The sequence below is a fragment of the Epinephelus fuscoguttatus genome, linkage group LG23 (genome assembly GCF_011397635.1).
Source record: "Epinephelus fuscoguttatus linkage group LG23, E.fuscoguttatus.final_Chr_v1".
NCBI classification, from domain to species: domain Eukaryota; kingdom Metazoa; phylum Chordata; class Actinopteri; order Perciformes; family Serranidae; genus Epinephelus; species Epinephelus fuscoguttatus.
This window is the reverse complement of record NC_064774.1, coordinates 30,062,570-30,077,676: the sequence shown is the minus strand read 5'-3', so window position 1 is coordinate 30,077,676 and position 15,107 is coordinate 30,062,570. Positions and strand designations below refer to the sequence as shown.

The 15,107-nt window shown below is 36.9% G+C and overlaps 1 long non-coding RNA gene across 1 annotated transcript; it reads right to left on the bottom strand.

The window, feature by feature from the left end:
* Positions 1 to 13,188: 13,188 nt before the first annotated feature.
* Positions 13,189 to 13,864, bottom strand: LOC125884413 (uncharacterized). Its single transcript, XR_007448692.1, has 3 exons — positions 13,760 to 13,864; positions 13,449 to 13,553; positions 13,189 to 13,311 (listed from the first exon to the last, which is right to left on the bottom strand). It is a non-coding gene; the product is annotated as an uncharacterized LOC125884413 (long non-coding RNA).
* Between the last annotated feature and the right edge of the window lie 1,243 nt (positions 13,865 to 15,107).

Sequence of the window (15,107 nt, the reverse complement as noted above, 5' to 3'; positions counted from 1 at the left end):
AAATATTTTATTTCATTAGTTACTGGATGAAAAAGCCACTGAATTCCGATAATCAGAAAAATACTGAATAATGGCTCTAATAATCAGCCAGGTTGAGAATTTATCAACCCACATTATACAGAGTATACATACATGCAAATATATACACAATTTACTTACACTACTGCTTTTGTCACTTAAGTACAGTTAAGTTTGGATAATTTATGACTCAAGTACTATTTAATTCATTAATAATACTTTCTCTTAGAACAAAATATCTTTACCTTTACTCAAGTATGACTTGTAGGTACTTTATACTACACTGCATAATTGTTTGATTTCACTTTAATTGATGGATTCACTGCCAGCTAAGCAATACATTAATCTACCCGTTTTGCAATGTGTTGAAAGATGGAGTTTTTTACCTTATGTCTTTCTGTCTTTACAAAGGGCCATGTGGAGGTTTTGGTGGAGTGGCTTCCCTGCTCAGGATGGTAAGTATGTTTTTTGATGCTTACTGTTAATGGTTGGCCTTGGGTAGCTGAATTTACAAAAAATAAACATTTGTTTTCATCTCAAACACCTCACATAAATGAAAGCATGGACTGATGTCAAGCATGTTACATAGTGGTAAAAATGTTTGGGAAGCATAATGTTATGGATTATAAATGATTCAACAACCAAAAAAATAAATAAATAGTACACCCCTGTTCAATATGACTGAAATGTAAAATGAGTTAAAGTTGAATCATCTTACACTGCTGTTGGTATCATTAGGATGAAGTGTAGGATCATAAAATTGTTCATAAATGTAATTAAAAACGTGAGACTTTCCTGTGTTGGGGTCACACTATTTTTATGTATGGTGCAATGTAATACATGTCATGTATTACATTCCCAACACCATTTCATTGTCCCTCCTGTCTGTCCCCTCATGTACAACTTTGTGCTACTGACAGATACCAATCACTTTGGTTCATCGCTAAATAGGACTGTTTTCTGTCATCTTCTTTGATGTTCTGTTATTACTAAGGCACATCAAGCTTTTTGCCTTGATTTTGCTAGTAAGTAACAAACTCTTACTTGTTCTCTGAGACACTGCAGTACAGACTGATTTTGACAGGACAACTGCTAATTGGAACTCCTGTTTGTTTTTGTTGTTGTAACTTATGTTGTTGTTGTTTTGCAAAGCTTGATGAATTGAGATCAGGTTTAGGATTCAAGTGATTTAATTTCTAAGTGTTTTATTGTACCACTACTGACCCCATAGAAACCCCTGGTCCAGATATGATCTCACAGTATCAGGGTTTTATACTGCAGTAACAAAAATGAGCACACCTCAAAGCTGAGAGAACTAAGTAAGACCAAACAACTCCTGCTATTATTTACTTTCCTCTACATTCACCTAACCTCAAATTCATTGAACATTGATGGGTCCACTCAAAGCAAACAGTCTCTGATATGACAAGAAACTTTATGGATCACTGTCAAATCAAGCTCAGATACCACGAGTGATCAGGTGTTACAGAAACTTAAGGAGACCCTACCAGATCGCATGCATGCTGTTATTAAAGCAAAAGGGGGACATATCAAATACTGTGTTTATTATTGTAATTACCAAAATAGTTTTACATCAGAAACAAATGAAAAATAGAGGTATTTTGTCTAGTGTTCTCAGACTTTATGAACCTTTAGTGTGTATGAGTTTGGATATGTTTTGTAATGTAATCTAGGGAAAGTACAAGATTGATTACGGGACAGTTCACCTGATTTGCTCCTTTTTTCATATCATTTTTTCCACTGCACTTTACAACTACTGTTGTTGGGACTGATGTGCTGATTTGCTCAGTTGTTTATAATGTTGGTGATGACATGTATCTGCTCACATGTAATGTGTGTGTGTGCGTGAGTTCTATTTCTTTGGAAAAGTGTTAGTCCATATTGTGTGCTGTTGTGAGTCTGCTGTAAAGAACTTAGAATGAGGTTATCTGTGATGTTATATGCAGGCCTTTTAGTTGCGTAAATTTGTACAAACATCTGCAAAGTGAACTAATTGAGTGATTAGTGACACTTAAAGCAAACTAGCATTGCATCGATTTTGCCATATGTGTGGCATATTGGCACTTGTGTGTTGTTGCTGGTTTTTCTTTATATGTGTGGCATATGTTCCTAATTAAAGGCCACAAAGTACTAGTGCAACTTCAGTGCAACAAAAGACAGTTTCCTGTGCTACACACATAAAATGGGAATATGTACAATGAGTTGCACAGACTCACAGATCACAAAAGAACAGGAAAGAAGCTCTTTTGTAATACCATGGTGTACTAGTGTATACTTTTGTTTTGACTTCCAGATAGCAGCAGGGTGAGCAGACTTAGCTGGGTGGGTGTTGTCTTTTAGTATCCTTTGGGCTCTGCAGATATGTTACTTTAATGATGTCACTGATGCTCAATAGATGGTGTCAATGGAACACTCTCCTGGGTCATGCAAGAGCCATGCCAGTTTGTGATGTTAACAGTCAGGATGATTTCTATTGCGCCCTGTAAAAAATGAGAAGAATTTAGCTGTGGAACTTAGCCTTCTGAGGTTTCCATAGCAATTAGAGCATTTTCTGCACCTTTACATGCTTACAAAATACAGAACTATTATCTCTATCTGATAATAGCAGTCCTAAATTTTGGTGGATTTCTGTTAGCAGAAAAATGTGGTGTCTTTGTAATGCAAAACATTGTTGATTTATTCTACTCAAATGTTGTGATGCAGAAGTGGTTGAAGTTTGGCAAAGTTCCTTTTTAACTGCATAAAGTTAATGCGGCAGTGATTAAAATGAACACATTCTAAAAGAGGTTTACAAGACCGGATAAAACAATAGCCTGATAAAAGACATTTTCATAATTATGAAAAATCTCTGCACAGAGACTTTTTTCACTTTCTGCCATGTATCAGTTAGTCTAGCCATAACGGTCACCTCAATAAACTGTTAATTTCAAGTTGAAGATTTAAGTGGATGTGAATAGTTGTATCAAATTTCCAATTTAATTTAGAAATGTGGTGTCAATTTTCAAATTTAATGATAATTCTTACAGTTATTTGTGCAACTAGAACCAGGAACCTGAAGCTGTTGACCTGCTCCACCTCCTCTGAGATCAAAGAGAATGTGTGTCTTTGCCTCCATCCTAAAATGAACAATTGGCTTCTTGGTTTTGCTGATGTTTGGCAGTGTATTGCTCTCTATGCACCATTCTGCAAGATTTCTAAATTTCCTCCTAGTTTGAACTGTCATTGTTGTTTATACTACATCCAGTGATGGTAGTGGCATCTGCATACTTCACAGGAGAGTTCCTTGGTTGTCTTGGAGTGCAGTGCGAATAGATGGGACTGATCACACAGCACTGGGGTTTCCAATGTTGAGCACTTATATAGATGAGGTGTGACTGCCAGTCTGAAATGTTTTGGGTCTGTTTGTAAGGACATCTAGTATCCGGTTGATGAGTGTAGTACTCAAGCCCAGATTGTTAAATTTCAGTCAGTTTCATGGGACAGATTGTTTCAAGTAGACAGCTGAAGTCAGCAAACAGCATTCTTTTGCATCTTTTCTTACAGGGATGTAACGTTAAATATACAGCGTAACAGATTAATTGGCGGCTGTACTACATTGACCGATGATGTTTAAATTAAAATTTCCGGCTAAAATCTAAGTAAATGGTACATCCTTTTTTATACAAATCTGATCAGGTATAATTTACAATGATCACTTGATAATGCAATTTTTGATTAGATCATGAACTTAATAGACTTAAATGATATCATTTCAAATCTTGTCTGGTTTTCATTTCAGGGTTATTTTTATTGCCGTTAATTGTCTTAAGTGCTATTTTTTTTAAAGCTGAATATGAATACAAAATCAGATCAATGAAAGTTAAAAACATGTTGTAAACACATGTTATAAATAAGTGAGTCAATTGAAACTGACATTATTATGATATGTGCATATTATGAGGAGGAAAAAAGATGCAAATGCAGGCATACTTGAGTCCATGTCTTTTTACAAATACAGTGTCAACATAGTACTCTATATATATTAAACTGTTCAGTATAATATGATAGTAACACATTTTGCTGTGTTTCTTACAGTGGAGCAAGGTGGAAGAACTCCTGGGAGCCGAAAGAAAACATAGAAATCTAAAAGAAGCCGACAAATTGTCTGTTGCGCATGTTTTGTTTGTTGCTCATTGATTTTGTTATTATATTATGATTTTAATGTTTGTTTATAACCTGAGCTCTACATAATTGTTTACATTGTTTCATTTTTAAGTACTATGTTTATATTAAATGAATGACTAAACCACTGCTTTTGTTTAGAGTTTTGCAAAGAAGTGATTTGTTATGAGAAAACCGTGCACACTTTTGTACAAAGTTCCTTTTTTGTTGTTGTTGTTGTTGTTGTTGTTGTTGTTGTTTGTTTGTTTTTTGGGAATGGTTTATACAGTTATATATATTATATATATAAAAAGTTTGTAAAGTTAATTATCTGAGTGGTCAGATATTAAAGTGGAAGGTCTGAAAATCAAATACACCTGTTGTTGGCTGTGTTCCTTCATTAAGACTTATGATTGTTTGCAGGTAGTCAATTATAAGCCTGAATGTGTGTCTCCTTTAACTGAAAGTGCATTGGTAACATTTTACCTTCAAGCAAATGCGAATGAAGCCACAGATAATCGTTATCATTTTCACTGCAGGAAATTGTAGTGACTGCAATGTACAATTTTGCTTCATGTTGAAAAATATGAGAGATCCAATGATTTTCTGATGTAATTGGGATAGAAAATTATCCTTTTGTGACTGATATCCACATCTTGTTTTTTTTTTTTAACAAAAAAATCTCTCTACCACTAGGATTACCCTGCACTATGTCGAGATGTGTATTTATTCATATAAAAAACGGACAGGTTGATCATCTTCATTTTCCTTTTTATTAAATCAAACATGGCCAATTCTCCCTTAGATATGGTAGTATATAATGGCTTCTTGACCGCTCCTGACACACTCTCTATGAGTGCTCAATTATCTAAATGTTTAATATTGATATGTATACATATCTGCATTAACAGGCATATTATAAATTAATCTAAAATGTTTGGTATTTGGAATTTCACCCAGTAGGACAAGGTTAGAGCATACCAAAGAGTGGAACCAACTTGTTAAAACTGTAGAGTCAACTTATGTTTTACATTTCTGATATATACGTGGGAGACTGGTATTTAATATTGTGGGTCACTTAGTTCAAACAAGTATTTGCACTGGAATATGCCTTTATTGCATAACTTAAGTTTAAATTGGCAGATCTTTCAGAGAGATAAGGCTATGGTGGTACAGCGATTTTTAAAGTAGACATAGGAGTTAAATGCAATTTGTTTCCTTTGGTTTTGTTTGTTTTTTTGCTTTGCTTTTTAGTTTAGAGCAAGTTGTTTCAGCATTGAGATACTATGACATACTGAAGAGGTTTCAGTAGTGGTGTGACATCTGTTACCACATCTTTATTTTTCATCTGAACCATGTACCTGGCAGCATCATGACAGTATCTTTTACAACGGTGATCCCTTTATCATTCCACACACATACATTTTAACACCTGGCCAAATGCTCTATGTCCTGTGACTGGCTAAAAGAAGGGTATCTTCAAGACTTAAAGGAAAGGATTACAAGATGGTTGATCAGTCTTGACGCTGCTGCTGCTCAAAGTAGGTTTACATTAGATGTCTACAGTAGGCTGGTGACTGTAGCGTCCACCATCTGACAGCACTGATTTTTTAGAGAAGTGAAATGACAGTGGATGGAGTAAGCAAGATATGTAATCATTGTTTGCCCCACTACCATCTAACACTGGGAGCACTGACTATTGTGGCGAGCCTAGTGCATATATAAAATAATTAAGCCTCTCTTTTTGAGGGCGCAGACGTAAGAACTGACCAATCACTGTGCACTTTGGTCACTCAAAGTTCCTCTTGTGTTGGACGAGTACCTACTCTGGAGCAGGACGGTTCCAACAGTTCTAAAGAGCTTTGAAAAAGTTCCTGATGTCCAAAAGTGAGAGTGGGATGACTCAGATGGTTTGGACATGTGTGGAGAAGAGATGTTGGTTTTATCAGGAGAAGAAAACTAAGGATGGAGCTGTTTGGCAAGCAAAATAGAAAAAGGCAAAAGAATAACTTTATGAATGTGGAGAGTGAAAACATGCATGTGGCTAGTGTAGTACAGAGAGAGGCAGAGAGATGGAACAAATGGAAACACATGATAAATTGTGTTTTTAACAGAACACAGGACTGTTAAAAAGCTTCATCACATCAACACGTGAAATCAATATCAGCCAAACTGATGAGCTTGTGTTTGATTATGGCTGTATCTGTATTAGTCTCAAATTACTATTTTTTCCCCATATTCCGTAGTTTCCTTGATTTTTTGTAAAGAAGTAGAGTCAGATGATGTATGACATGCCCCACAAAGATGTATTACTTTGATAGTAACTAAAAGCTGGTTACAGCAAATGCAATAAAAGCTTTGCAAGTTAACAGTATTAACAATAACTGCTAACATATGTTCAACAAGCACTTGTTGACAAAATGAAGGTTGCTTGTATCTATTCTAACTGTTCAGCTTAGGTGCCACATGTCACAGGCATGTGACATGTGTAATAATTACAAATAATCAGTGAGAGTACAAATAAGTAATAACAAATAATAATAACTAAAAATAACAGATCAGGAAGGTATTTCATTGAGTATCATATCCTGCCAGTGCTGCTCCCATGAAAACGTAGTGAAGGTCAATGGTTAAGCAAGTGTATGTTATAGTAACATACTGTATATCTGACATTATAGTTAAGACTTCCTATGACAAGATCATACAAATTACAATGTCGTGTCTATCTTTTGCACTGCATGGCAAACCTCTGTTCACAGCAAGTTATTAAAATGATGATTCAATGATATATACTGGTGATATATGTTAAGAATCCAAAGAAAATTCAGAATTTCTAAAGCATACAGCACTTTGCTTACCATCACCTTGTGCTTCCCAAGGCAGAATTGCATCCTCGGAGAGACTGCATACTTCTTCCAATGCAATTTTCTCCCTGTGGGCAGCAACACTGTTGTAGTGCATTATCCACTCTCTGAGTTTCCTCTTGAGTTCACTCAGTCTCCTCCGTTTGCGTTGCCTTGTCTGGTTGCTGTCTCTGAGGTGAAAAAGTTATTTTTTTAGGAAAGACAATAAAAATTAAAAAAATAAATAAAAAAAAGTAGTTATGTGACATAATATCAAATACCATTTTGTCGATAGAGATCGTGCTTTTTTCTTCGGAGTGAATAGATGATCTCATCGATTTCTCTCTGGAGTTCTTCCAGGCTGCTATGACCTCCGTGTCTCTCTAGAAAAACAAAAACACACAAAGTGTACCATTAAGTGTACCATAAATTGTTGTATATTATTGTATATCATGATGGAATAAATACTGCATGCTTTTCAATGGATTGCATGCATTAATGCACCACAAAACTGTGGCACAATGTGTATGTATGTCCACTGGGGGAAAAGAACAAAAAAAAAAAAAAAAAACTCCCTGCTGTGTGTGATTCCACATCACTTTGAAATTATACTGTATGATCTATCCTGGTTGGATTTATCACACAGACACATGGTGATGGCATCTATAGTGTATCTCATCTATACTTCTTCTCACACAGCTCATCACATATCCAGAGGGAAGCTGTGCCAGCTCTTACATTAAAAAAAGGACTGAGAATGACGATAAATGGTAAAGAATGAGAAGACTTTTAGCTTAAAGAGAAAATTAAATGGCAAAAGTGGTATGTTATGGATAAATATGAACATTGATGCCATCATTCCTGTTCCACAGTTACTTCTGTCATGTATTACAGCACAACCCGTCCATTTATTCCCCTGCCAGACTGGCTGATCATTAAATTAAAATGTGTGATTGTTTGGGTGTTGCTGTCTAGTAAAAAGAATGTCCACAGATGATACATCAGTATTTTTTTTGGGTACAGTTATCTCGAGCAGCATCCACTGTCTTTGCTAATCGATGTGCATTTAAGGGTCTGGGAGATCCATGATGGTTGAGAGAGAACAATTTTCTTGCCACATGACTAGAGAGGACTCAGTGAAGTATAATTTGTGTAAGATCATGGGTGCTTTTCAGTATGCCAAACTGTCAGGTAACTAGTTGATCGATTAGGGACTGACATCCTGCATCATGTAGTCCAACTTAACACATACAGTCTGTTAAGATCAAACTGTCATTGGCTGCTCATCGCCCAGCTTCCATTTGCTATCTGTAAGGTAACTGTTACCTTTTCTTTAAAAAAGGATTTAACCATTTTCTTGCCCGGAGTCATGCAAATGCATGCATGCAAATCAAGTTCCTCACACTATTTTGCAGACGTCACTATATCCAGGGTTAAGTGCCGCCCCAGATGAACTGCTCTAGGGTCCACCTGTAAGTGAGCCAAGACTACCCAATCTTTCGATTTGGATACAACAGCTGCAAACAAGATCAGTGTTAACATAGTCACATTGTAAAATGTATAGGATATTATATATAAAAGAAGTAAAAGATTTTCTCAAAGAGAATGATATAACATACCAGTAGCTGCCCATTGCTCAACGTCTTGAACCCACTGCTCCATGTCCTCTTGGGAAATACTGAGCTCCTGCTTCAGAGTCTCGAGACTGGCTGCCTCCATTTCTGCTCTCTGTGTAGTCTATTTACAATGAAGAACAAATATCCATAATTAAGCCGAAAGGTGTAATCTCATAACACGTTAAAATTGGAAAGTCTGTATAGCTATATATTTGTAAGAACCTATGGGACAAAATTTTAGTGATAAAACATTTCTGAATTGACATGAGTGCTTTTCCTGCCCACCCTACTGCCATTAAAGGTGGCTAATGTACTTGACAGTATCAACAAAAATAATAAGAACCAAACAATAAATTCAAACTGTCAGTCTCAGCTTACTTGCCTTTAAGAGTCAGTCTGAAGAAAACACCTATTGTATAGTGTAATGACACCTAAAAGGAGGTTTCTCACAAATGTTGAAGTCGTATTACTGAACAAAAAAAGCACATCTGCCTCTGCCTGATCGAAACAGAATAGTCATTATATTCCCAAGCCACTGTCCTTACTTAGAGGCCCTGGTGCTGATGGCAGTTGCAAATAAGGTGTGTGTATGTTTTGGGGGGATGTTATAGAAACTGGTTTAATGCAAGCATGAACAGACAAACATTCAATTGAGAGCACTGCTGTTGCATCAAAGCCTGTTTTCCTGCTTATATACTTTTCCTCTTACCACTGAGACATGATATGGTAATGAGCGTTCTTTCTTCAAGACCACGAGAGAACACAACCTATTGACTTATAAACACAACATTAACGCCAAAGGAAAATGCTAAGAGATAGAGAGTGTATTTAGTGAAAAAAAGAATCAAAGTAAGAAATTTACTGTCTAACAAAGCAATGACATTTATCTTTTGGAATCTTTTGGATTTTTTGAAGTTTTCTCACTACTTTTCATTAACCAACATGTGTCTGGTATTCTAAACCACAAGAACCAACCAATGTTATAAATGTTTACAGTGTAGACTTACTTTGGCATATCTCTTTGCCAATGTCTTGTCAAGACCCTCCACTTTCCTGTTGTTCCATCCCATGGCAAGCACTGTGATCATATCTGCTCTGCCTGGAAAAAATGGATAGATGCACATTTAAAACAATTTGACATTTTGGTACCATTCCAAAGCAGGCAGAGGTTTCTGTACCAACCTGACTTGGTCATGTACTTTGTGGTCAGAGCAGCCCTTGAGAGGAAACTATTAACTTGTTCCACCTCCTCGCCAATGGTATTTCCAGCACCTTCTTGGCTTCTGCCACCCCACTTAACCTGCTCCACAACATAAATAATAAGATGAACACATTTCACATTTAAATAATATTTTCTATAACATGCATCCATAATTCATTTTGTTATTGTTAGTAAATCAAGTAAACTCTGAAATGTACAGCAACAGAATAAAGCTAGTTTCCACAAAGCAAGTCTATTACAGCTGATTTTAGTTAAACCTTTAACCTTTTTTCACCAAATATTATTGAATCATAGATAAACAGTATCTAAAGGTATATTCTACATACTTCATGGGTCTTGCGAGGCTGATGTTTTTGTTACCTTTGTAACACTTTATTTACCAAGTTTAACCACATACAATATTATTTACACATATATAATATAGTTGCATATAATGTACTCAGTGTTTTCAGGAATGTGGGCTACTTTTTCCTGTTATACCCATATTTGAGGAACCAAAGAGAATGCTAAAAAAAAAATAAAAAATCATGTGCTTATGTTCAAAACATACATCTTGAACATAGAAATATTGAACTGGCACAGTGTACCTCACATTTGCCAGTGTGAGCTTTAGCATGCATCACTGAGAGAAGAGGCTTCATCTCTGTTAATTGCTCGAGCTCGGGGTAAATATGGCCAATACCTGTAATAGGTAAATTGCTTAGTTTTAGACATCAAATAAAGGTTGATGGTGCCTGAATATCTGCTGGAGATTTAGTGTAAAAGGGATCACATACAACTAGTGCTGTCAATCAATTAAAACATTTAATCTCATTAATCACAGTTTTAGGCTGTGATTAATCACGATTAATCTCATTTTTAAAACACAGCAAATTCATGCTAAGTACCAGTAACTTCACTAAAAACATATTGAATTACTTTATCAATTACTGCATGTAAAAGCCATTATTACTATTAGAAAAAACACTTTTGCATTACTTTAAGTATTCGCTTTAATTTCATTATTGATGGGCACATACACAGCTAGCCTACATTATTTTTGTGTACCTGCATTTTCTGTTTCTAGAATTTGCATTTGAACACACCATGATGACTTTTTTGTTTACCATCGCCTAAAAGTCATTTCTCTGAACTGACTTGGAACATATGTATAACCTCATGGCACATCGTTTAGTTAGCCAATTAACTGATATCCTGTGGATTTTAACAAGGATTTCATCATCCGCTTACTATTGTTAACTAATGGAACTTGCTACAATGGTTGAGGTCACTTCAGGAGGCTGCTCTGAGCAGATGACCTGTCCTGCAGCTGCAGCAGCAGCCAGAGGTGACGGAGCTGTGTCATCCAACAGACAGTGAAGGTAACGTGACTCTACTGGAGATAGAAGTTAGTGAACAGACTGAAGGCTGCTGAAGACTGACTGGACCACAGCTTTCTGTCTGTCTGATGCTGTCAGTCTGTCTACTGTCAGTCTATCACTGTCAGGAAAAGTCGGATGACAAGTCTGTATATCTCTGCTCATGTGATTAACTTGCGTTAAAAAATAATTAACACATTAAAGTCTCTGGATTAATTGCGTGCGTTAACATTGACAGCCCTACATATAACATTTAAAATACCTAAAACAGATGATTTAATATCCAGTTGTAGTGTTGCACCCCCACTATTGAATAAAAATAATGATTTAATGCAGCCTACAACATCTGTGAAAAATACAGCAACGACGTCATACCTGCAAGCAATGTCCATACAAAAGAATGTTACATTTGCAGCTTGAGCCAGCTCCTTCTGCAGGTACATTGGATAGGCATAGATTTCACCACGGTAGTGACTCAAGCCTTGCAACAAGATGCCGTGTCTGCACACGGCTATTTCAAGACCCTCCTCATCCACCTTGGCCCTTGACTTCGTTGAAGCCTCTCTCCCCGCAGTGAATGTGGCTGGGCCACAGCCATCATGACCAGACCTCTGAAAGTAGATACAATAAATTACATGTTGCCCTTGGTTAAGAAAAAAAATCATGAAGATTAGCAGGTTGACTAAATCCCTTCACTTACCATGTGGCTTTTGAGTTGGTCAACAAAAGCAGAGACTCTGGTGTCTTCTGCCATGAACAGCCCCTCAAAAAGAGATGGTTCATCTGTCCTGTTGAATGAGAAGACAACATATTCACACAAACATTATTTTGTTCGCTAAATTTCAATTGAACAGTTTGCATATGCTATCAATTATTAATACATGAGCTACACATTTAAGTCTTTCTGCATTACTTCTTTTAAGGATGCTGTGTCAAGAGTAACAGCCATTATGTCATAGGTACAGTACTGCTGTTATTTTACATTATTTTGTGTAATAACTTAGAATTTTATGAAATGGACTATGTCAGTGCAACTGTAGTAATGTCTGGCCTATAACACATTTGACAACCTGATAAAGAAAAGGTAACTTTGACAATTTCAACTGACAATATTTTTGCAGGATGTTTGCAGGATGGATAGCAATTACAAAATGTCTCCTTGTAAAATTAGTAGCTTTAGTATGAGGATGGTGAAGCACAGCAAACTTTGCCTTAGTGGTGTGTATACACCTTGTTTCCATGTAAGCTGACAGCTGACAGATTTGGCTTCCCAATAATATTAATTATGTTGAGAAAGTAAAAGCTGTCAACATTTCACTCAAAATAAAGACTAAGAGCAGCCATTGTTTTCCTAATAGTCTTGTCTGCTTATGTAGGTGATATAAAAACATCAGCATTAACTTGAAAATACTCCTTAGAAATACTTGATACATATTGTGTGTTTAAGGGGGATATGGGACCTCCCTGTATGTTTTCTATGTCTTTCCATGTGTTTTGCAGTATACACTAAACAGCGTGTGATTAAATGTAACAAGGATGACATTCAGCATAGTTAATATATCTGTAACAAAAATGAGAAAATCAGTAAACTGACCCTTTTGACTTGCTGTAGCGGTAATGCTTGCGGTTACCATCTACTGAAATAGCCAGCATGTCTGGCGTGCATGCTGGGCACTTGAATGGTTCCCCCTGGCACAGATCATCTTTTTTAAATTGACAGAAAGAGAATTCTCGACATGCCCGGTGGAACGTGTCCCCGCAAATGCCACCAATCTGACAACAAAGATGTCATTATATTGGTTAACAATTTCAAGATTTTGAAATTTGAAATTCAAAAGTCTTGCTAATGAAAAGACAGTTCTTACCCGTCCTGTTGAAAGGGATCTGTGCTCCAGCATTTTCAGGAATGCTTGCTGGGATAGCGCTGGCCAGCTTCATCTGCTGAAATGATGTCAACACATCAAATGTAAACATCATTTGGCAGCTGGAGGTTGCTGGCCAGTATCTGTATCTCAGCAAGTCATTTGTGCCTGGGGTCCATTTGCCTGAACAAACGCGACAGGAAGCAGCAGGCAGGCACAGGTTGTATGTTCCTGAAAAACAGAAATAATTTTACTATTTGACAAATATTTGTTCACTACAGAAAAATTGTATAGCAGTAAGCCATTTATCTCTTGATCTAATGTGTCACTTTATGGTGTCATACAAAAAATTACCAACAACAACATACCATTGATGGTCACCACAACAGTCTGCTTTCCTGGGGTGATGGTCACGTTTGTGCTTGGACCGCAGGAGCAAATTTGTTTTGGGGGTGGGATTGGCAGAAGGCACACTGCAGTTAAAAAAATATTATAAAGCATTATGAGTTATTCACTTGTGTAAACACTGAAGACACAGTTACAAAAAAAAACCCCAAAACAAAACAAAAAAAAATACAGTTACAGCAAACTACACATGCGGCTTACAATGAAATTGAAAATGTAGTGCACATTATGGTAACATGATGAGGGCACATCTATTGAATTTTTTTGAACACACCTTGTTCACCAAGTTGATACTGGCCATGCTCATCCAGCACCACTATGGTGGTGGGTGCAATGGGTTTGTAAAAACCCTCGAACGTGGCTTCCCTGTTGTGGAACACCTGCCACCACTTCATCACACGTTCCACAAACGAATGAAGTTCCAGAGGGAACACAGTCCAGGCATCTGATCACTGCATCCCTGCTGCTGCAGTGGTCACATATGTTCCTGGTCACCATTTCTGCAGCCAGGGTGGAATTGACCAGGTCTGGAAGTGCAGCCCTAAATTTCTGTCCCGACAGAACCTGCCTCCTGGTCCACGCTGAAATGGTGGAGGCCTCCTCCACTTCTGCCGATGCTGGGGCAATGACAGTACTAAGAAGTGTCTTCAATTTCTGGAGATGTTGATCTAAAATATTATAAACACAAACAAAAAAACCCCAATTGTAACAGACAATGACACCATTGTATTTTAATGCATCTGCATTTGCACCATCAACAAGACCACTAAATAATATAGTTATTTGCCTATATTTGAGCTTTTTAAATGTAAAAGGAAAAGGTCTGCCTCATTAAAGCTTCCATAATTCAATATAATTACCAAGACTTGGGACTTCCTGCAGAATTTCATCTGGCTGCCACTGCTCCAACTCTTGCAACTCCTTTGTGCTAGAGGCTTTCACTGCAGACATAAAATATAATTATGTAGAAAACATTACTATCTGTCAATAGAATTAAAACTTGTGAAACATTATAACTGTATTTTGCTGACCAGATCGACTTTTCCTGACATGCTTGGGAAAGATCTGCCCCTCCATATCCCTCTTCCTCCAGGAAACATTGGAGCCTACTGTCCCCTTCTGCTTCCTCTTCTGTGGAGGCTGAAAATAGAGAACTAAGAGGATGAATTTGCCCATACTGGGGCATACAAATCCTTTTCAGGGCTATGCAAAAGTGTTTCCTAATAATTATATGAAAATGTCATAATAGAGAGATAATGTAAGAAAATGTAACCTTTTTAGCTTCCAACTCATCTGCCTGGGATTTCCCTATCTCCAGCCACTCCATAAATTCTTTGCGAGCCTCAGACATATTAATTTGAGAAAATAAAATACGAGAAGAAAAGGATAACGTAAAAGTAAATGCAAAGACAAAAGGACAGAAGACGAGAGGCTTGACAAACAAAGCGTGGGAAGAAGCAAAAGCCAGACAAATAAGAGTATACAAGAGAAAGAATCAGGAAAATGGCACTGAAAAGTGCCTTTGGTTTGATTGATTTTAAAAGATCCGAAGAATGAAGAGGTGTTGGGATGGACAAAGACCTGTAACAAGACAAGCTGACATTAGTTGTGCAACTACATTC